This window comes from Delphinapterus leucas, chromosome 2 (assembly GCF_059928025.1).
Source record: "Delphinapterus leucas isolate spDelLeu-1000000601 "Yukka" chromosome 2, BTC_Dleu_Yukka2, whole genome shotgun sequence".
Classification (NCBI taxonomy): domain Eukaryota; kingdom Metazoa; phylum Chordata; class Mammalia; order Artiodactyla; family Monodontidae; genus Delphinapterus; species Delphinapterus leucas.
The window spans coordinates 126,846,732-126,869,921 of record NC_143130.1 but is presented as its reverse complement, the minus strand read 5'-3'; the positions used below and the strand labels follow the sequence as shown (position 1 = coordinate 126,869,921).

Here is a 23,190-nt window from a genome sequence, read left to right as displayed (position 1 = left end):
GAATAAGTGTTTCTTGGAAAAGTTCCAATTTAGTATTTCTAAAAAGGGCCATTGACAGACCCAACGACATTCACAAAGTAAGCCCTTCTGAAGTCATCAGTGTGTACTCTCACCTCCCACTCAAGAGGTCTGTGTTTAGTGACAGTCATAAAAAAAAAATAAATAAATAAAAAAAAAGGGCCATTGAGTTTTTTGTAGGCCAACACGCAAAGTAGGCACTGTGTTTTGTGGCTGAAAAGCGCTTGTCCTCTTTAGTTCCTATTTAGTCTGTTTTCTTATTAATATGAAAGCAAAGTAGTGTATGGGATACTCTAGAATATGTTGCTGCTTTTAATTCTGCTTCTTTACCATCTTGATTTATCCTTTAAATTTGTTGTTTCTTCTTCTTTTTTTTTTTGCAGTACGCAGGCCTCTCACCGTCGTGGCCTCTCCCATTGCGGAGCACAAGCTCCGGACGCACAGGCCCAGCGGCCATGGCTCATGGGCCCAGCCGCTCCGCGGCACGTGGGATCTTCCCTGACCAGGGCACGAACCCGTGTCCCCTGCATCGGCAGGCAGACTCTCAACCACTGCGCCACCAGGGAAGCCCTGTTGTTTCTTCTTTTAATGTGAGGTTGCACAGTACAAGGATTCTGGTTTATTTTATGAATGTTGAACATTATTGAAATCATAATTCTAATCAGACAGTGAATGCTCAATTAAACAATTCCAAATGTTCTCAGATTTTCTTTTGGGGATGTCACTTAGCAATTTCTTCACAAACACTGAGTAGAGTTCATTTGCCTTTAAAATATCTTTCAAGTTTTGTAAAGTGAAGACTTTTACCATCAAATTATTTTTTAAAATTGGAATTATATGTGTCTTTAACATGCTGAATTTTATGAAGCATCCATACCAAATGTCAGCCCTTTAGATGGACATCCCTTCATGGATCACAACTTGAATCAGAGCAGAGGATGAACAGAACCATGACTTAATAGATGGTAATCTTGTTGTGGCAGACCTTAACCTTCTGGTTTCAGCCTTACAAAGGCTACTGGTGAAAAGTGGCTGAATTGATTAGTTACTGTCCTGAGGTCTGGAACTCTGGCTCTAAGCACATATTGAATTGAAAACGTTAAATGCCTTGTTTCCAGGAATTTCTCTCGCTCCATATCTATATAAATAATCCACATTTTTTTCTTCCTTGAGTGCTTACTCTTTGCTTCTTTACTGAGCAAGGTCAACTGACCAACTTTCTTCTGAATTATGTATGAGATTTTGGCCATTGGCTTGTTTTGGTCCACACTACTCTAATTAGGAATTACAACAGGTGATGTCAATATTGGCTGGAAATCAGGATTCTAAACGGTTTTACTGCAGAGAAAAATCTGAAGTTCCTGATGCAATGGATTGTGTAACTAGTATTGAACCTGGTTAAATCAAATTGCTCTGGGTCATGGCTGTAGCCTGTAATACAGTACTGCTCAAACTGGCCTTAGCTTCCATTTACTTCCATTAAAATACCATCCAAAATTGGAAGTAACACAATGAAATGCATTCAAGATAGCTATTTTGATGGAAAATAGCACCTTTAGCTGCATCTTTTTGTACTGGCTTATAGGGTTTAGTAACTGAAGCCTTTTTTTTTTTTCTACTTAGTTGTGTTCATGCTTGAAAGCACAGCCTGCAAATGAAAAAACCATAGGGAAATAACCTAGACTATATAGTTTTCCCTATGTCATTTAGAATGAGAGAGTATGTTATTAAGAAAGAGTCGATTCTTGCAAAAATCCACTCAAGTTTAAGCTCTTTTGCTAGGTACTGTAGTGTTTAGGGAAAAAAACCCAAAGATGCTTATCTGAAACAATACAATTTTGAGTTTTATTTTATGTTGTATAAGGTAGAAGAATGGGGGCCAAGGAGTTCTAATGCCAAGCATGTAACATTTTTAAAAGTAAGGGAACAAAGATGACTGATTATATTTTAATCACAAATGGGATTGGTACATAGATTACAATCTACATTTTAAAATTACTTTATTTTAACAAGCCTAAAATTTATTTTGACAAGCTATTTAATGTAACCTATGAGCCAGGTACTATTCTAAGCACTTTGACACTTAATGAGTATTTATTTACTTAAACCTCATAACAACACTATGAATATTGGTACTGTAATTATCTTTAGCAATCCTATTTTCTAGATGGGTACTTGCTCATGTTGATACAGCTTGGAGTTAGCGTAGCTGGGGTACAAGCCCAGCAGGCCAACTCGAGTCTGCAGGCCACCCCACTGCTCTCCAGTGCCGGTGACTGTTGTTGAATCCCCTGGTTGGAGGGGAGGAGCCTGGAGTTGTATTACTCACTAGACTTGACCAAGGGTCACAACACAGGGTGACTGCATTTCCAAGCCTAATGCCCACTGTGATCACAAGCCCTCCCAAGAAGTTCCTTTTGTGTTAATTCAACAAAATAACTATTTTGTTCTTGGGGGGCAGCAAGTGAGAATTTCCTTTAAAATGGAGGGAGGGGGGAAGTCAAAGAAGTCAACTTAAGAGGTGGTAATCTCCCACATGTAGTATGTATTCTATTGTTTCCTGACCTGTTTCCTTTGAAGAGGACTTAGCAGAGGGAAGAAGAAAGATTCTTTTTTTTTTTTTAACATCTTTATTGGAGTATAATTGCTTTACAATGTTGTGTTAGTTTCTGCTGTATAACAAAGTGAATCAGCTATATGTACACATATATCCCCATATCCCCTTCCTCCTGCATCTCCCTCCCACCCTCCTTATCCCACCCCTCTAGGTGGTCACAAAGCACTGAGCTGATCTCCCTGTGCTATGCAGCGGCTTCCCACTAGCTATTTTACATTTAGTAGTGTATATATGTCAATGCTACTCTTTCACTTCATCCCAGCTTACCCTTCCCCCTCCCCACGTCCTCAAGTCCATTCTCTATATCTGCATCTTTTTTCCTATCCTGCCCCTAGGTTCATCAGAACCTTTTTTTTTTAAGATTATATATATATATATGTGTTACCATACAGTATTTGTTTTTCTCTTTCTGACTTACTTCACTCTGTATGACAGACTTGAAGTCCATCCACCTCACTACAAATAACTCAGTTTTGTTTCTTTTTATGGCTGAGTAATATTCCATTGTATATATGTGCCACATCTTCTTTGTCCATTCATCTGTAAATGGACACTTAGGTTGCTTCCATGTCCTGGTTATTGTAAATAGTGCTGCAATGAACATTGTGGTACATGACTCTTTGTGAATTATGATTTTCTCAGAGTATATGTCCAGTAGTGGGATTGCTGGGTCATATGGTAGTTCTATTTTTAGTTTCTTAAGGAACCTCCATACTGTTCTCCATAGTGGCTGTATTAATTTACATTCCCACCAACAGTGAAAGAGGCTTCCCTTTTCTCCACACCCTCTCCAGCATTTATTGTTTGTAGATTTTTTTGATGATGGCCATTCTGACTGGTGTGAGGTGATACCTCATTGTAGTTTTGACTTGCATTTCTCTAATGATTAGTGTTGTTGAGCATCCTTTCATGTGTTTGTTGGCAATCTGTATATCAAAGAGAAAGATTCTGAGCAGGGGAGGAGAGCTGATTGGTAAGTCGGAAGAGAAAAAGAAAGATCAGAGTGAGTTAGATTGGTAGGAGGTGATTGACTGACAGAGCCATCTCTATCACCTGTAAATGCAGCTTCCATTCCCTTTTCAGAGAAGCTAACCCATTTAGGCACTCTTTCCAACTCACATTCCATACACGGGCACACCTTTTATTTAGCCGCCTATTTCTGAATGTGACTCTGAGAGACTTCACGGAAACTTTCACATTTGGGTACCTCTTGTGTTGGTAGTTTGCCCAAAGGTAGTTAGTAGCCAGAGTCCTTTAAAGGGAAAGATTAATGGAAGGTAAGAGAATGTCTGTGAGCCCTTAAACTGCTGTTTCAGTCTCTTAAAAAGCTGCAAAAAGCAAAACTGTGTATGCAGATTTCACTATTAGAATTCATATTACTGGCAACCAAATACTATTTTCTCATTCTGATCTCTTTTGGTAACAATAAAAGTCTTTGAAAGTCAATTCTTGTAATCATCATCATTAAGATGTTTAGAAACCAAGTTTTTCAGGATTTATACTGTTTTAGAAAAGGGAAATTCTGGCTCCAGAGATTTTTCTAAATCGAAGCCAGGACACAGAAACATTGTTAAATAACAATTGCAAAGCATTGTAATTAAAAAAATTTTTATTTTGCACATTCAAAAATCCCTTTTTCTCTGTGTCTAGTTCAGTAATAGTGCATTTAGTCTCTGCTACTTTTGTTTTTCTTTGAACTATCAGTATGTGGTAAATAAAACTCAAAACAGCATTTCTCTTTTTCCCTTGGCTGAAAAACTTTGCTTTAGGTGAAATAGACACTGCCGTGCTGACCCTGGGCTTTTTAAAGCTCTGTTGTATAAGCTATAAATGGTTTCTTAACATGCTCCTCACATCTCAAATATCTTTGTCCACAGGACTCCGGAATAACAAAATGTCCGTCCAAGGCTTTGACACACAATGAAAATAAAAAGAGGAGAGGGGAATTCATTTCTTTATTAGGGTGGCTTACGCAAGGGAGAGGAAGAAGCAAAGGGATTACTGATCTTATTGGTCTTCTATAAAAGAATTGGGGCGCTTCTTTTCCTGATCTCTTAAGGATTCAATTGCACAAGTTGGTGAATGAAAACACATCCAAATGTGGAGTAGTTTTTAAGGGGTTATTTTCTTGAATGTGTCCTTTGTCCTCTTAATTTTTATTTCAGACAACCCGTTTCTCATATTTCTTTCGATTCTGTAATGGAAAAAAGGAAACAGTTTCCTTCTCATGAGAGATCACCATGGGGCAAAGGTAAAGAGAAAAGGAGAAACCAGGAAATGATGGGGAACAAATGGATAAAGGAGGGCAATTAATGCACACATTTGTTCTGGAGAATGTTTTGCCTCAGGTCACAGTGGAATCAATTTTAGAGCTATAGTTTCTAGTCTGTGTGTAGGAGAGATACATAAAATAACTTGCCTGAACCCTTGCTTATGACTGAGTCTCAGGTCTTCTCTGATGATTCCAATTCCATATGTAAAATGTAAGCTTAGTCTTTATTGAAATCCTACTTCAGTATATCCCAGAGGCATAGTGGGCTACAGGGGAAAGCAGAATTCCAAAAGACTGCAGCTTTTAAAATATTTCTTGGTACAAGAGACCCTTGACACACCAGTCTCGATCTTACAGATTCTATTAGTGACAATCTTGGCAAAATTGATTAGAGTTACTTGCCTATCTGGGGCTATAACCCTGAGCTCACATGGAGCTGAAAACTTTCAATCCCTGGTTTCCAGATGTCCCTTTTAGCATCAACAGCAGTAATAAAAACAAACCAGTAGCCGTAATAAGTGGTGTACACAGAAAAAAAAAAACAACTTAGTAAAACATGATTCTGTAGAGTGGTGCTTATTTGGCCCTATACCCTTGGCATCCTCTTTGCCCCAAAGTCTTGGCTATGGTCAGTAAGACTAACCCAGTTACGGCCTGGAATGGTTTCTTTATTCTGGATTTCGAGGAAAACACAAAAGGGTATGTTGAGAATTATAAAAATAATAACACGGGAAAATACACATTTTTATGAGATATACGTGCATCTATACACAAATCTTAAACTCCATGAGGAGAGTTATCACTGGTATAGGGTTCATTGTTGAATCCTTAATTCTGGGCACAGTGCCTGACACCACAGTCACAATGTATGTTTGTTAAATAAATGAAAGAAATAGTGAATTCTGACAATAACTTCTGTGAGGGTACTAATGATAACCTTTACTTAGTGCCACTAAGAGAATAGTTCCGAATATTCTGTTCCTTTTGTATTTCCCTTCCTTTTTCTTTCCCTTCCTTTTTTCTGTCTTCAATTCTCCTTCCTTTTCTCTCTCCTGAATACCCTCCCTCCCTCAGTTCTTTCTTACCTTTCTTCCTTCTTTCTTTCATCCCAGGGATATACTCCTACTTTTCTCATGCCATCTGTTCTGGACTGTCAACTTCTTGTTTTAGAACCCTAATTAGAATCACAGAAATTTCCTAGTCTTTGTCTAGTATTTGCTCAAAGTATAGTCTTTATGTAATGAGCCTCTGTCACTAGATATTTAGGGAAGGTCTGCTTTCTTCTAATATGTTCTTCAAAATACTGGAGCCCCACTTGCTTACACCTGTTGGGTCTTTGTTATGCAGTTCTTTGATAGCTTCTTATGTAGCATCATTAAGAGTCATCACACCTGAAGTAGCAACTCAACTCACGTGAATTAATTATGCTTCAACTACTATAAACTCAATATCATGTAGGCTACATAGTTGTTTATTGAATACTTATGTTGGTAACTTTTGGCATTACAATAAAGGATGCATTATAATCCCTGGTCTCACATACCAATTTTGGAGGCCAGAAAAATATAGGGAAGATAAGTTTAAAAAATTCAAATAATTTGTGAGAACAATAAGCTATTAATATTTCCTGGTTCAGAAATACCAAGATTCTTTTCATATTTGAAGAAACATCTTGCATCCTCTATAATTCAGTGTAGTGTTACCTTCAAGGAAGGTTGAAGTGTTGAAACAAGAAATAGGTGATTTTAGTGGAGGAAATATAATGTCAGGAGTAGGTAATTTGATTTTATTTCTCCAACTGTGTCAAAACACTGCTTTTTATTTTTTTGGAATGAGTCATTTTATACTTTGTATTTTTCTCTTTTCAAATTAAAATTTCTGAATTGTGGATTGGAAATTACTTTCTTTTGCTGCCATCCTGATGATGGACTGTGTTTCTGGGTCCCATGTCTTCCTTTGTTGTTTTTTTGTTTCTGTTTTATATAAAGAAATTCTTCAACAGCTGCTTCAGAAAGGATGTTTGAGAAATACATTTTTATGCTTTTTTGCAAGTCTGAAAATATCTTTATCTCATCTTCCTATGATTAATAGTTTTGTTTGATATAGCATTGTGGATTAAAAATGTATTTCCCTCAGAATATTGAAAACATTGTTTTCTTATATTCCACATTTCAGCATTACTGTTGAGGCTTGCCATTCTGTTTCCTATGCCTTGTATTATATGCAATCTGTATGTTATTATTATTTTTAACATATATATATATTTCACTGTGGATTTTTTTTAACTTTTTTATAGCAACATTTTCTATACTTTAAAACAAATTTTATTTGAGTATAGCTGATTCATAATGTTGTGTTAGTTTCCTCTGTACAGCATAGTGAATCAGTTATATACCAAATGCTCTGTGGGAGAATAAGAGGATAAATGACTCACCCCAAGCACATAGGCAGTCAAGATACATTCATTTTAGAGCAACGAGTTTAAAATTTTAATGCAGCAGATTTTGGCATTCTTATATCCACATTTCAGTGGGGCAATTGGAATGATATAAAATCTATCAAAATAAAATTTCCATTTTGATACACATTACAAACCTCAATCTACTATTTCTGACCCGTAAGAATATAACCCTTTTAAGGAATAATCTTTCAGACATACTCCTAAATTGAGACAGGTGCTTAATTTTCTTCACTCAAACAATACTCTTTCAGAAAATTACATGTTATTATAGGATAAAAATCTTCTAAAGTTTGAAACTAGTACTTAATATGGGCAGCACATTTTTGAAAACCTGAGATTTAAAAAGTGCAAGAAATGCTTGAGTGCCATTCCCTTTTAAAAAGTGGTAACAATATGAAAATATGGTTCCTTCTGACCAGTCATTTGAAAGCCAGTTTTCTTGTGGTATCTCAAGAATTCTATTGTTGTTATTGTTTTCTAAAATGTTCCATTCGAGAACTCCCATCCCCCATATCATTGTAAACTATGAGGCACAAATGTAAGTTTTTTATGTTGTGAATGAATGTTGAGCAAATGGATGTGCTGTCTGAGATGTTACACAATCACGTTGTTTTCAAATTAATGCTTTATTCCCCTCTAGTCCCACTGGCCTCCAACTCTACTCTGAGCAGCACGTGAAGTAAGCACTCCAACCTCCCTACTTTTGCTTTTGCTTATTTCCCCTCCCCCACTGGCCTGGAAAGCCTGGAAAGAACATCTCTCACCTCTTCCCTTTTTCTTTTCCTCTTCAGCACTTATCACTAACTTGTGTACATCTGTCTCCCCTCCCCTGCTTCATACTGTAAGCTCCTTAGCAACTTAGAAGCTTTGACTGTCTCCTTTACAGCCCTATCTCCAGGGCCTAGAATAGTTGGTGTCTGGCATAGAGTAGTCATTTAAGATATTCAATGAAAGAGACAACGAATTCAAAATCTTTTATATATGACTTGGTATTTATGAGTATGTCTGATGTTCTGAGAATTTCAAACAAAATAATGAATTCACAATGTAAAGAACAGATATATAGAACACATCATTATTTTTGTAACATTCTACACATTTCAAAGGCTATGATGTTCATAGTCTTTTCTTCCTTTTTTTTTTTTTTAACATAGCTATTATTTTCAGAAGAAGCTCTGTTGGACTCTGCCTAATCCTTTTCTAGTGCTCTATTGTGGAGGAATCTGTCTTTGAGGATGCTGACCTTTTCTTTCATTGTCTTGCCTCTTTACTATATACTGTCCTCTTCTTTTGGGACCTATTCTCTCAAAAGCTTTTCATTTATAGACAAAATTGGATCTGTCTAATGGCTTTTACTAAAGTGCTGAAACTTAAAATTTAATAAAATCCATGTGTGCAAGCAGTGCCATTCTTTTGTGTAGATAGGTATGCAGTGTGATTCTAGTAACTGTATTAGTACAGATTTCTCGGGGATTCAGTTTGGCTGTGAAACAGAAAACTCAAAACAGTGGCTTAAACAAGACAGGAGCTTGTTTTTTTCTTACGTAATGAGAAGTGTGGTTGCTGGTATTGCCTTGGTGGCTCTGGGTGTCAGGGCTAAAATGTCTGCAATTCTTTTGGCCTTTTTCTCAAGGTCTAAAGAAGGAAGAAGGGACAAGAGCAAAGGACAAAAATGACCGTATCAGCTGAGTTAGATTTCCTTTTTCTGGAGCTTCTCCAGAAGGCTCAACAACAAATTCCATTTCCATAGCATTGGCCTGTTCTACGTCCCATGACCATCCCATCTGCAAGGGTGGTGGGAAATATAGGTGCTATTTTTTTTTCTTGAGCACATGGTTGCTGCCAACAAAATTGGAATCCCATTAATGGGGAAGAAGGGGAGAATGGATATTGAGTAGATAACTAGCAGTCTCTGACAAAGCAAAATATACCTGAAAGGTAGATAAAATGTCCATTTGTTTTTTTCACAGAAATGAAATTGACCAGGCCACATTATCCAGAGGAACAGTATTAGGAAAATTCCCTAGAGAAAATGGCATTTCAGTTTTTTGGGGGAAGCATGTAAATAAACTACTCTTTACAATATAGTGTAGTTGATAAATGTAATTTAGAGACAAGAAGATATGTTGAGCTCTACAGCGAAGAACAGTGAGCATAACATTTACATGTTTCTGTCTGTTGAAAGACATTGTTCAGAAAAAGTTCTAAATATTAGCACAGGTTTGAATTGTAGTTCTTAGTAATTCTGATGAGTCAGTGTGGATCATAAAGATCATAGAATTTAGTGACAGATTGTATAAATATTTAGGTTATGTAATAATTTAAGGTACATTATTTAATAATTAAAATTTAACATTTAACAGGGAAGATTGTATAATAATAAAGCAATTACATATATTTTTTTAAAAATTTATTTTATTTTTAGCTGAGTTGGGTCTTTTTTGCTGTACGTGGTCTTTCTCTAGTTGTGGTGAGCAGGGGCTACTCCTCATTGCGGTGCACGGGCTTCTCATTGCAGTGGCTTCTCTTGTTGCAGAGCACAGGCTCTAGGCACGCGGGCTTCAGTAGTTGTGGAATGTGGGCTCAGTAGTTGAGGCTTGCGGGCTCTAGAGTGCAGGCTCAGTAGTTGTGGCACATGGGCTTAGTTGCTGCATGGCATGTGGGATCTTCCTGGACCAGGGCTCGAATCCGTGTCCCCTGCTTTGGCAGGCAGATTCTTAACCACTGTGCCACCAGGGAAGTCCCTAAAGCAATTATATTTTGCAAACAGACTGTTTATAATATTTGTAACTCCTCTCTGATAACTAAAACAATGAAGAATATTGCAAATAATGAGCTTATATATCTATAAGTTGCTATTACATCATTTAGAATTACTTTATTGCAGAGGAATGTTTAATGTTTTTCTATTATAGAATTTATTTTTTTAACTAAGAATCATAGCAACCCAGAATATATATTGAGCAGTCATTGGCAGTGATGATTTAATATTCCTAAGAAAAAACTTTAAAGTATTTAATTTAAATTTCTTTTATTCTAGTAACTACTTAGGAAATGACTTTAGGAGGCTTATGGTATAAAAGTTGTAAATGGAATGAAAGAAATCAAATACCCAAAGAACCAACACACTTCAATTTTTAAATGTAGTCTATAATTATACAATAATGCATTTTAATCCTAGGGAACGAGTTTTTTTGGATCTTATTTTTCCTTAATTTTAAATGAATGGGAACTTTGTCGAGTTTGAATTAACATTGCATGTTGAATTGTAGCTGTCTTTGTTTTTCTTGATTTTAAATGATAGACAAAGAGAACTATTTTATTTTCTGTAATTTTGTGGCTTAAGAAATGTATTGCAGGTGTAATGATATTTTAGATTAAGTAAGGCTCAGGAGACATAAGTGTGACTCATACATGGTCTTTACATTCATGAAGCATCTAGTTTGATGGGAGAAATAGATGTATGGGATATTAACTTCCTTTGTGATTAAGCATTATGCTAGAGGCATGGATAAATGTGCTGTGGATGTCAGGAGGATGAGGAGATGATGCCAGAGGAATTCAGGGAGGAAGATGACATTTTACCTGGATCTTGAAGGCATTTGACCAGGTACAAAATTAGGGGATGGGCATTTCAGAGAGGGAACAGGTGATACAGAGGGAGAGTTTTCTGAATGGATGCTCAGTGGGGAGGGGCAGTTAGGGGTGCTGCTAGGCAAGAAGTTGAGGCTGACTGAGAAGGGCCTAGAATGCCTAGCTAAGGGCTTTAGATTGCACTGGTAGGCAGTGAAGTATTAATAGGGTTTTTAAGCAACACAGTGACATGATCAGATTCAGTTTTAATAGATATGACAGTTATGACTCTTAAGAGGACAGACTGGGGCAGATAGTAATTATTGGTTTAGGAAGTCACTGGAGACTGTCATTTGCAGCCCAGGGGACATGAGAGCATGAACAGAGTGACCATGAAGACATACTCGAGAAGATGACTTTGGGAAATATTTCTCTTAGGATTACGTATCTGCTTATGGAAGTGTGTGTGTTTTGGTATGGGAGTCTTGAGTACCTGGAGTTGAGTATAACTCTGTGTTTCTAGCTTGGAAAATGATATAGCTGTCATTTAGTGAGGTCAAGAATTTAGGAAGCAGAGAGGTATTTTGAAGTAAGACAATGAGTTCAATTTGGGACGTTTATTTTCAAGAGCATCTATCTAGTAGGCATTTGGATATATGAATCTAGAGACAAAACTTAAGAGAGACAAGTTATGTAGTAATTCCCACATAGATAACAGTTGATAAAAGACCAGAGAGGAATGTATATTGTCTTCCTTTTGAACATCAGCTGAGACTGAGAGAGGTTAGGTGACTTGTTTAAGGTCACTAGAGACAGTGAAAGTTTACAAGAAAAAGCCAACATCTAATCTAGGTCTTCTGATCCCAGGGTCTATTATCAAATTTCTTTGAGCCTTAGTTTCTTCATATGTAAGGTGAGGTTAATAATACCTTCCTTATATTAATTAGGATTAAATAAGATAATATAAACAAAGTACCACATAATAACACAGTGTCACAATCAGACAGTCATTAAATATCTGTTAACTTCCCTCTTGCCTTCTCCTGTTTACAAATGCTGATTTGGGCTGACAAAGACTCTCTTTGACCAAACTGTAAACAGGCTCCTCTGAACACTCTTTCTGATTGGTCCTTGTCCTTGGGTCCTGTTTTCAGCCTGCTGAGTCCAGTTTTCGCAATTATCCTGCAACAGTTTAGAGAGAGTCTCCCATCCTTGTTGTCTAAACAAATTCCTCATCCCCCCCACCTTCAATATTTCATTACCTTGATCTGCCATCAGCAAGAATTCTGTTAAGTTGGTTTAGCAAAAATCCCCCTACCATTGAAGTCTCCTCTTAGTAGTTCTCTATCCATGATCTCCCCCAACTCTGCTCCTTGGATACAGACCCTCAGCTGTCTTTGCTGTATTTGGCATGGAGCCAGATATCTCTTCCCTGCTGTGATTGCCTTGACACCTATCACAATAGTTCTGATTGAAGTCTTCCCTACCAATTAACAAGTGTCAAATAATTTTTTTTCTTTAACAGGACCTAAATATGACTACACCTAATAATATTCCTAGAGGTCCATTAATTAGCTTCCTATGTGTCCAGTGTGATGCCCTTACTACCTGGGACTGGTTGTTCAAAGGTGTTCAGAAACAGAAAGCACCAAGTGGGCATCAGGTTGAGGCTGGGAGCCAAGAGAGACAGGATCACGGGGACGGTCAAGATTGAAAATAGGAGTCATCAGAAGATGTGGAGAGCTGAACAGCTGAGCCAGAATTGTGGTTGCAGGATGAACCCAGAAACTGGGGAAACAGCCAAGATCATGGGAAATAAGAATATGAGAAGCAGGTGCTGAAGTGAGATAATTCTACTGGAGGAGAATTTTTTTCTTACCCAGGGATGCTTTTGAGAAGTTGAATGTTCTTTGGATCTTATGTGAAGCCTCTTTGGCTACTTTGGCATCTGATGCACAATAGACTCTGTGGGAGATGGAGGTCAGCTTTGTTGTTTCATATACATGCTTTCAAATCAGCACAATGAAGACCATTGTCCTAGATGGCCTGCTAGGGAAATGGGATTTTGTAATTATAAAGAGCTAAGAGTTATCACTTGTACCATTGTTATTAATATTTTGAATACCAGAAAGAAATAACGTTACTCAATATTAAAATCATCTTTACCATAGTTGATTTTGGGGGGGGATAATTTAGAAGGCATTAGCTGAAGGGAGGACTTCAAAGCTTCCTTTAAGGATGTCAATAATCTTTGTGCTATAGGTGTGTTAAGGGGCTGATGGATAGAGTCCTAGTGTTTCCGATGCCCCTTAACTCTAATGAGCGCTTAAGACTGACTTAAGGAAAAGGCAGAGTGGGCAGTAAAGAGAATTGCAAGAGTCAAACATAAGGGGAAGGAATGTGTGGGGGCAGAATCAAAAGAAGATAAGGTAGTTCAGCAGCTACAACAAATTAGTGTGTACTCATTGGAGCTTCCCAAGGTTCAGAGGGTTATATAATATCTGAAAAATGGTAATTCACAAGCATGGAAAATGAAAAGTACTAGAAAGGATAGAGAAAGGGAGCTTTTATAAGGTCCTTAGGATCTTAGCTTTGCACGTGTTGCAGCAGGACAGACTACATGTACACACACCCATATCCACACCATCCTCCTGACGCCACACATCCACATTATCATTTTTAATGGCTGCTGCATTAGCCAATTACCCCAACACTTAGTGTTTAAAGCAACAAATATTTAAGTGGGTTAGGCCTACAGAAATCACAAGCCTCAACTGGGGCAGGATTTGCTTGCAAACTCACACACATGCTTGTCGGTGGGATTGTGTTCCTTGTAGGCCATTGGTCTGAGACCTCAGTTCCTCACTTGTTGGCTGGAGGCTGCCCTTAGTTCCTTGCCATGTGGGCTTCTCCACAGAGCAGCTCATGGCAGCTGGCTTCTATCAGAGGAAGTGAGAGAGCAAGAGGAGTGACCAAGAGAGAAGCCAGTCTTTTTGTAACCCAGTCTCAGAGGTAACATCCCCTCAGTTTTGCCATATTCTGTTGGTTAGAACAAATCATTAGGTCCAGACAGCCCTCAAGGGGCAAGGATAACAGATGATACAATGGGTCAGGTATCACTGGGGGCTATTTTAGAAGCTGCCTACCACAATTGCATAGCATCTCACTACGTGGATTATATTATAATTTACTTAACCAACCTTATATTGCTGGATGTTTAGATTGCTTCCAATCAGGTCACATATCCACAACTTTCCGCTTTCTCTCATGCCTATTCTATGTCTCAAACGTCCAAAAATTCAAGCTCTAAAGCAAACTTTCTTCAAGTACAGACTGCAGAGAAATATACGACTGCAGAGAAATATACTTCTCCACTACTAACTCCTCTGGAATTTTAATGAATAACATTTTCTCCATCCTGTTGCAGGTATTTTAGATCAAAGACATATTGGTCATTTACCCCTTAATATATTCTCAACTTTAGAGTTGATATTCTGTACATAAAGTGCTCTTCCAATTGAATAAAAGACGATGTCCTCAATAGAAAAACAGGTGAAGAGAGTCACCAAGTGAAAAACAAAAATGGCAAATTAAGATATGAAAATATTAAATAATAAAAAAGATAAATTATAAAAAGATATTATTTTTAATTAATCCAATTGACAAAGATTTTAAAATAGCATAGTACCTAATGTTGGCAAGGATGTACATAACTAGGTATTCTCAAACATTCCTGGAAGGAGTTTGCATTTGTACCCTATGGCCCGTCAATTCAATTCACCTGGGTCTTCTTCTATATCTTATAGTTAAAATTGGACTGTAGAAAATTTCCAGTGTTAGCTGTCACTGTGGGATCACTGTCACTATATTCAAGACACCAGAAAATATCTGTCAGTGAAGTGAGAACAGCTTATCAACAAAGGCCATGCTGTGACCACTTTATGGGTGCAGATCCTGACAAAAGGATTCTCAAGTTGCCAAGCAGGTTAAAGACAGTCAAAACAATGGTGACAGTCATAACAGAAACACTTCATTGCTTGCCACGAGGATGTGGGTGCTATAGAGCAGAACCATCGGTATGTGCCTGGGAATACATGAATAGCACTGCGTAACACAACAAACTCTTTCCAGTATGTGGGGAAAAAGTGTTTTTGTAAAACTTCACTTATAGAATCTTAAGTTTCTCCAAGTCAATTTTTTTTGAGGGAGGACACCACTGAGTCTTTTGTCCTCATTAGTAGTCAGTACAATGAAATGGATTGAAACTAATTGATTTCTAGATCACTTAAAGGAAATGCCATATCCTTAAATAACTATTTCATTCAAAGGGTGTGTTATTCTCTGTTACTCTGTCTTGGAAACCAGCTTAGTATATCCTTATGATTGTTCCCCAAGTATACGATAGAACTGGGGCCAGAAGCCTTTTCCCATCTGTCTTTGTGTTCAGGGTATAATCCTTGACACATAATACAGTATTTATGTCATTTGACATTTCTGTATCTCTGAGATTCTTTACAAGATTAGTTTGATGATTAAGAAGGGAGAGATTAATGTACAAGAGCACTTTGAATTGTTAGGCCATGGTTCTCTTCCAATTGGAGATATCTACTCATTGCCCTCTTTCCCTGGTCGAAACAGAGAGGAGACTGTTGATTTTCCTTGTGTATTGACTGTGAAAAACCAGTGATTATATGAGTGAATGTGTGATGCAAAAAGCTTAATAGATATTTTTTGATTCTCACATCTTTTTTAAAATTTTTATTTATTTTTATTTTTGTGGTACGCGGGCCTCTCACCGCCGCGGCGTCTGCCGCCGCGGAGCACAGGCTCCGGACGCGCAGGCCCAGCGGCCATGGCTCACGGGCCCAGCCGCTCCGCGGCACGCGGGATCCTCCCAGACCGGGGCACGAATCCGTGTTCCCTGCATCGGCAGGCGGACTCTCAACCACTGTGCCACCAGGGAAGCCTGATTCTCACATCTTTTAAGTGTATCATGACCCAGTGTGTATTTTACTTCTTGAGGTCCTTCCTCTTTTCTTCTTTCTTAAGTTTTCTTTTTCCTTACTACAATTGTATTTTTTGTATGGAACTCTAAGTAGTTCAATCTAATGAATTAGTGACATATCCTCAGAAATCATGTTATTTGCCGATTAACTAATGTAAGGCGTCTATTTTTTTACTTCTACCAGTCTGGCAATGTTTTACTGGCCCTTCTGAATTTCCAGTTAACACAAGATAGGAGAAATTAATAACCTTGAATCTAAAAGGCTTACCCTATTTGTCTTCATAGCTGCAAAAAATCTCCAGTTAATAATACTCATACATTTTTTCTCATATTTTGTAGAAAACTCACAAACTCTTATCAGTCTATCTTATTAACAATTGATTTAGCATATTCTACTTATAAAATCACTAATTTGAACATTCTTTAGGAATCCTTTACCTCATATGTTTCCTTCTCTTTTACATGTAGACCCTTATACATTATTAAAGCAGCCAGCAAGCTCAGCATGTCCTTCAGGTTTGATCCTTATCTAATTTGTGTTTCAAGATTGTAGAGGTCCATGAGCTTAGAAATCCAACTGTGTATTTTACCTAGATGGCCTATGGGCAGGCTGTAAGCCTCCAAGTGGGCCAAATAATGGTGAGCTAATTCATGTTCTGTATATTTGTTTGAGTGAGTAAAGTTATATCTCCTGAGGAGTGTTTGGTGTGGAAAGCAATTCCTCTGTAAGTATTGAGATTATCATTATTCTAAATAAAGTGGCAAAAGGCCCCACCAGGATAGCATGATATTTTGAGAAGTGGCACATTGATCAATTACAGGTCTTCTGATGGTGTAAGGGTTAAAACTCTTACTGTAAGATATGGCAGAGGTGATGTGATCACTTATGATATAAAAGCACGAGTAAAAAGCTTATAAGGAAGAAAATTTGATCATTGTGGCTGGCATAGAGATTCTATATAGAATAAGTCAATTTAAAAATATCTTTTAAGTGCTCTAAGTTTTAAAGTGATTTACATTTTTCTGCTATTTGATTTTAGCTTATATTATGTGGCTGAGAGACAGAAGAGCATGGTTTTAAGCCCTGACTCTGCCATTAACTCACAGTATGACTTTGGGTAGAATTTATCTTCTTCTAAGCTTCCTCATTCATGAAATTGGGGAGTTTTGCTAAATGATTTCCAAGGTAACATTGGCTTGAAACCCATATGATCATACCTTGTGTAAATGGTGTATCCTCTGATTTCTGATTACTTGAAAATAGTACCCAATTGGATTTAAAACACAAAATAAATAAATGCGAACATCTAAAAATTTTCTATGCTATTACTATCATTTTAATTCTGAGGCCTATTTCTTATTTATGCCTTAGTCTTTGAGAAAGCTAAGGTTGGCTGTTTAATAGTTCTCCTAATTAGTTTGAATGATTCTAGTATTTAAAATCCTTGTCCTGCTTTGATAAGATCAAAATTAGAGTGAATAATATGCCTTGGTTGAGCATTAGCATGCAAACCATGTAGCTTGAAAAGATGTGTTTAGGCTCTGAGAATAAAGCAGAAGCCAGCACGTTCTGACAGCTGTGAAAGACACAAAAAATATTAATGGTGGCAGTCAGAGAGTCAGACAGAGAATAGCAATGCACAGGTGCATTTTCCCTAGTGTGTGTGTTTCTTCTTTAGTATTCATGATAAGTTTCCAATACCTTCATCTTTACACAGGAATTAGAAAACAGTTCAGACTTATTAGTTTGGCTGAGCAGTAGCCTAGGACAGCTAAAAGAACAATGCCTAAATGTGTATGTATGTCTGTAATAAAGTAGTCTTCTATGATAATGCTTTAAATATCACTATAATGCCATTTTTCTTTTCCAATAAAGTCATCACCATAAAAGTTTTATGGTTCTTTTAACATCTTATCTGAGTGGAGTGAAAAATTACATTAATTGCAGACTTTTTTATGTGCCACATTAGCCACTATCTTTAAATACAAGTTTCCAGTATCTATCTCTCAACATTTTGATTTTAAAGGTTAAAGTGTCACTTATGGTTTAGGATAATTATGTGAAAAAACTAAGTAAATATAGAAACTCATCACTTCAAATTAGCAAAAAATACAGAAATGGGAAGCATGAATTCTCATATGAATATGTCTGAGCACATGATCACACTGAATCCCTCTGCACACTCCACAAAACCCCCAAACAAACCGAAATAGAGAGTACTTTGTTCTCACAGTTATCAGGAGATATGATTAAGTGTGCACAAAGCAGCTTCCTAGTGATAGTGTGTATCTCTCAAGTTCACTGTCAATGAGCAATGTGAAACATTTGGGTCTAGTATCTCTACAGATCTCCTCCTTAACCTCAAGCCTCTAGTCAACTCAACTACTTGAAGAAAAATGATGAAAACAGTGTTATGCTGCCATAGACGCATTATTAGTAGAATTCTACCAAGCCATTGATGGAAATTTTCTTTTTACTTCAAAATCCAGAATGAAAACTTGTATGTTAATTTTTCTTTTAGGGGAAAATGTTCCTTCTCAAATCACCTTTTGTAATGAACAACCAAGTGTCTTAGAATATGTACTGAAAGTGCCTATTTAGAATTTGTATTAAAATATATATGAGGCAGACTGAGCTTTAATTTTTAATTCTGTCTCTTTAAGACTGTTATATACTATTCAAAAGATCCCAGCGTGGGCCTGATGGTTCTAACAACAGCAAGGTGGCTGACATTGGTTGCTCTTATGATGCCATCATATGACACCTTTGGAGTCTATCATCTTGGGATGGGTATATTTTCTAACTTTGGAGAAAAGAACATATCTTCCTTGAAGACATATTCTTCCTTGCTTCTTCTTTGAAACTATCTCCCACCCTTCTACCCTGCCCCACATTTCTCATTCTCTAACCATTATGTTCCTGGAGTTCTTCTGAAACTTTCCCTTGTTTGCTTATGATGTGCCGATACAGGGTGATACAACTTCATCAAATTCCTAATTGCCAGTTGTGATGTGTCAAGTGAGACTTGAGATTGGTTATGTGATCAGTAATGACTGTATATCCACCGATGCACACACACACACATAATTTTAAAAATAACAAAGTTGTTCCCAATCTGTTTGAACTGATTTTGGGTATCAAGTTTCAAATGAGATGTTGTTGTGTATCATATAACAAAATGTATATTGGAATCCATATTGCCAAATTTTAAGCTCCATTGTTAGAAAAGCAGATATTAGCTCATAGACTGAAGATTTTTCTTCTGGGTAGACATTTTGATTATTATGTTTTTTTGAAATCTATACATCTTTTTAGTTGTTTCCAATTTGAAATGGTATATACCATTATCACCTTATCTTCATGACATAGTCTTTTTTTCTTTTTCATTCTGCTGAAGTGGAGTTCACCATAAGATTAATTATTTCTCTGATTTAAAACCACTGTTGATGAACTCATATTCCCTATGCTGCTTCCCTGAACAATCAAACTTTGAGGAATTTCAGCACAGATTTATAAAGAATATTTTTACTGTATGGATTTGTCTGGAGTTTTGAGCAGTGTGTTGAACATTATAAATGTATATATGATGTGGAAAATGGATGTCAGCTCTTCTTTATTTTAAATTATTTTTATAATTAAAATTTGTTTCGCGACCTCACTGATTCCATGGTGACACATTATGAAGACAGTATAAACAAATGGGTAGATTGTAATGAAGCCTTTTCATTTAAGACATGTGGTGTGAGCTCAAGTACACACAGTGGAATTGCTGTAGCCAGAAAGGCCCCTCTGATAACACAGCAGGTGATTGATTTCCTGGGCTACTCAGGAGCCTTGAGAATGAAATCTTTGTTTCTGCTTTGATTTTACCACAGCTGGATCTCATATACTCTGGGAAATATGTAGAAGGCTGTAATTTATCAATGGGAACATAATGCATAGAAATCCATCTGACCACGAGATATCCCTATACACCATGAGAACAGCTAAATAAAAAGCGATAGTACCAAATGCTGGCGATAATATGGAGAAAGTGGATCTCTCATATATTGCTGGTAGAAATGTAAAATGGTACACCCACTCTGGAAAATAATGTGACAATTTTCTTATAAAGTAAATGTGCATTATTATATGATCCAGAAATTGGTCTTTTGGGCATTTTCCCCAAGGAAATGAAAACCTATGTTCACACAAAAACATATGTATGGGTGTTCATAGCAGTTTTCTTTGTAATAGCAAAAACTAGAAACCACCCAACTGTCCTTCAGTGCTTGAATAATTAAACAAACTCTGGAACATCCGTACAATGGTATACTACTCAGCAGTAAAAGGAACAAACTATTGATACATGCAACAACCTGGGTGGATCTCATGAGTATTCTTCTTTTTTTTTTAACATCTTTATTGGAGTGTAATTTCCTTACAATGGTGTGTTAGTTTCTGCTGTACAACAAGGTGAATCAGCTATACATATACATACATCCCCATATCTCCTCCCTCTTGCGTCTCGCTCCCACCTCCCTCTAGGTGGACACAAAGCACTGAGCTGATCTCCCTGTGCTATGTGGCTGCTTCCCACTAGCTATCTATTTTATATTTGGTAGTGTATATATGTCCATGCCACTCTCTCACTTCGTTCCAGCTTACCCTTCCCCCTCCCCGTGTCCTCAAGTCCATTCTCTATTTCTGCGTCTTTATTCCTGTCCTGCCCCTAGGTTCTTCAGAACCATTTTTTTAAAATTTTTAGATTCCATATATATGTGTTAGCATACGGTATTTATTTTTCTCTTTCTGACTTACTTCACTCTGTATGATAGTCTCTAGGTCCGTGCTGAGTATTATTCTTAATGAAAAAGAACTCAAAAGGTTATATACTGTATGATTACATTTATATAACCTTTGTTAAACAATAAAACTGTAGATATGGAAAACAGACTAGTGGTTGGCAGGGAACAGGGACAGGATATGGATGGGGTACATGTGTGGTGTGAACATAAATGGGTAGCACGAAGGAGTTCTTTAGTGGTGATGGAACAGATGTGTATCTTGATTGTGGTGGTAGTTTTACAAATCTATATGTGGGATAAAATTTCATAGAACTACAAAACACACACACATATAAACATATGAATGTTAAAACTTGTAAAAATGGAATAAATTCTGTAGTCTATAGTCAGTAGTCTAGTTAACAATATTTTTACCAATGTCAGTTTCCTGGTTTTGATATTATACTACAGTTGTATAAGATGTCACTATTGAGGAAAACTAGGTTAAGGGTACAAGAGACTCTATATACTAATCTTACATCTTCTTGAGAGCTTATAATTATTTCAAAATAAAAATAAAAAAACCCTCCAAAACCAGTCCATTTTTGTTTTAATGATGTACATCAAATGTCTCCGTGCCTCTATAGTGTAAATACTTACTGTGCTGGTCATTTATAATGCATCTTGTACAGTTTTGGAGGATTACATTCAGTAATTATATGAGAAAAGACACTGGCTTCCAATGCCGGATTGAGATATTAAAAGTGTTTTGAACTGAAATACAGGCTAATCATCACACTGAAGCAACTCTCTTCAGTGGGCTCTATAAAACTGGATCTCGCATCTGTACCACATTTGATCAGTGGACAAAGTAGTAGGTACATGTACTCTCTTGTTCTAAGGGAAGACATGGGACATGGAATGTTGCTTTCTTAATGTGTAGAACATTGATGGTCTGTGCATAAAAAACAAAACAAGAGCCTCATTGCCAACCCACAATCGGGTCAAGAAATGTGCAATAAATACTGTAAAATTAAAGCTAGCCCAGAGAAACAAGCAGGTCCTTAATTACCATTGTCAAAGTAGTTTATTTTAGGGAGAAAAAAAGTGGATTATTCTGATGAAGAAGGACGAAATAGCAAGGTAAGCTTAGGCACATTCTGATAGGCATGAACAAATAGAAGCCAAATAACAAAATAAACAGAGATTCAGTGCTTCCCTTCCCTGTTTGTGTAGTAACCACCTTAACAAACTGGAACCCCCACCAGACAAGATATTGGATTCAATCAACAGTGGTTTCCTAATTATTTTGGCTCTGAGTACGTCTTGAGGGTTTTCAAATTGTTAAAAATCCAGTAATCCCCTCTGAAGGCTGCATACCTGAATACCCCCACCCTGCTTCTTTCTGCCTGAGTTCCATCAACTAAGACAGGTATTGGTTATGTATGATGAACTATGGCTAATTTCTTCTTTTACAAGCAAATAAATAATTTTGCGGCTCATTAGGCTGATCGTTTCTCTGATTTGTTCAACCTTTGCTGTGCTTTTTTATCAGTTGGTTTTCTCAGACCTCATTTTCCTCTGTAAAGCTCCAGTAATCAAATGAATTGCTGGACCCGTCAATCTGATGCCATGACCTGTTAAAATGGGATTCATTAGAAGAATTTCATTATGTTTTTGTTAGAACAGTTGTCAGAAATCTTTCATTCCTGCTCTCTAGTCCCATTGAGTGATAGGTGATTGATACACACATGAAAGAAGTGAAGCATTTATTAAGAGTTTTAAGTTGAGATGCCAGCTGAGTCAAAAGCTTCCTACGTATAGTATCCTCTGCAGAAAAGATTTTCCCAGAGCCATTTGTGGACGATTAAACTTAGGATCTCCTCTTCTTGAAAGATTAACCTAGGTGGGAGAGTACTCTCAGTTTAAATACCAAATGGAATGTGTTTTGGGTTGTACCAAGTCCCCAAGGAGGATTTAAGTTGAAAGTGGAAGACAGCATTTGCAAAGAGGATTTTAGTGTGATTGCTGTTTGCCTTAAGAATAATCATTCTTTGAAGCAATTAACCTGCAAAATAGAATCATGGGGCTAAACCAGAGAAAAGGGGAATCTTTATTGAACCAGATGCAAATAGTTTTCAGGATGTTCTTTCCAAGGCTGGAAAAAGTGACCAAGGTGGCCTTAACATTCCTCTCAGCTTGACTAAATTTTAGAAATCTTTTTCTTGACAATAGACCCCTGACCTCCCTTTTCTTACAGCATTTACTTTAGAAAACTTGCTGTTGTAAATTCTTTCTTTGCCCCTTTGAGATGTAAATCTTCTACTACTCTAGAATGTTTTTCTCAACAACCTGAGAGCCAGTCTTTTGAAATATGATCAGCAAGAAAGATAGGGCCCCTGTGTCCCATTCTCTCTGAGAGGGTAGAAACCTAACTTCAATAAACATCAATTAGCAAATATCAATACAAATGCCTA

The 23,190-nt window shown here is 37.1% G+C and overlaps 1 protein-coding gene across 1 annotated transcript in view; it reads left to right on the top strand.

Annotated features, from left to right (window-relative positions):
• The window catches only part of LOC149750283 (uncharacterized), a 105,288-nt gene extending 83,882 nt beyond the window's left edge, over positions 1 to 21,406 (top strand). Inside the window, exon 4 of the mRNA XM_089907653.1 lies at positions 402 to 21,406. The gene's annotated coding sequence lies outside the window, so the exon portion shown is untranslated. The remainder of the gene's footprint in view (positions 1 to 401) is intronic.
• Positions 21,407 to 23,190: the final 1,784 nt, after the last annotated feature.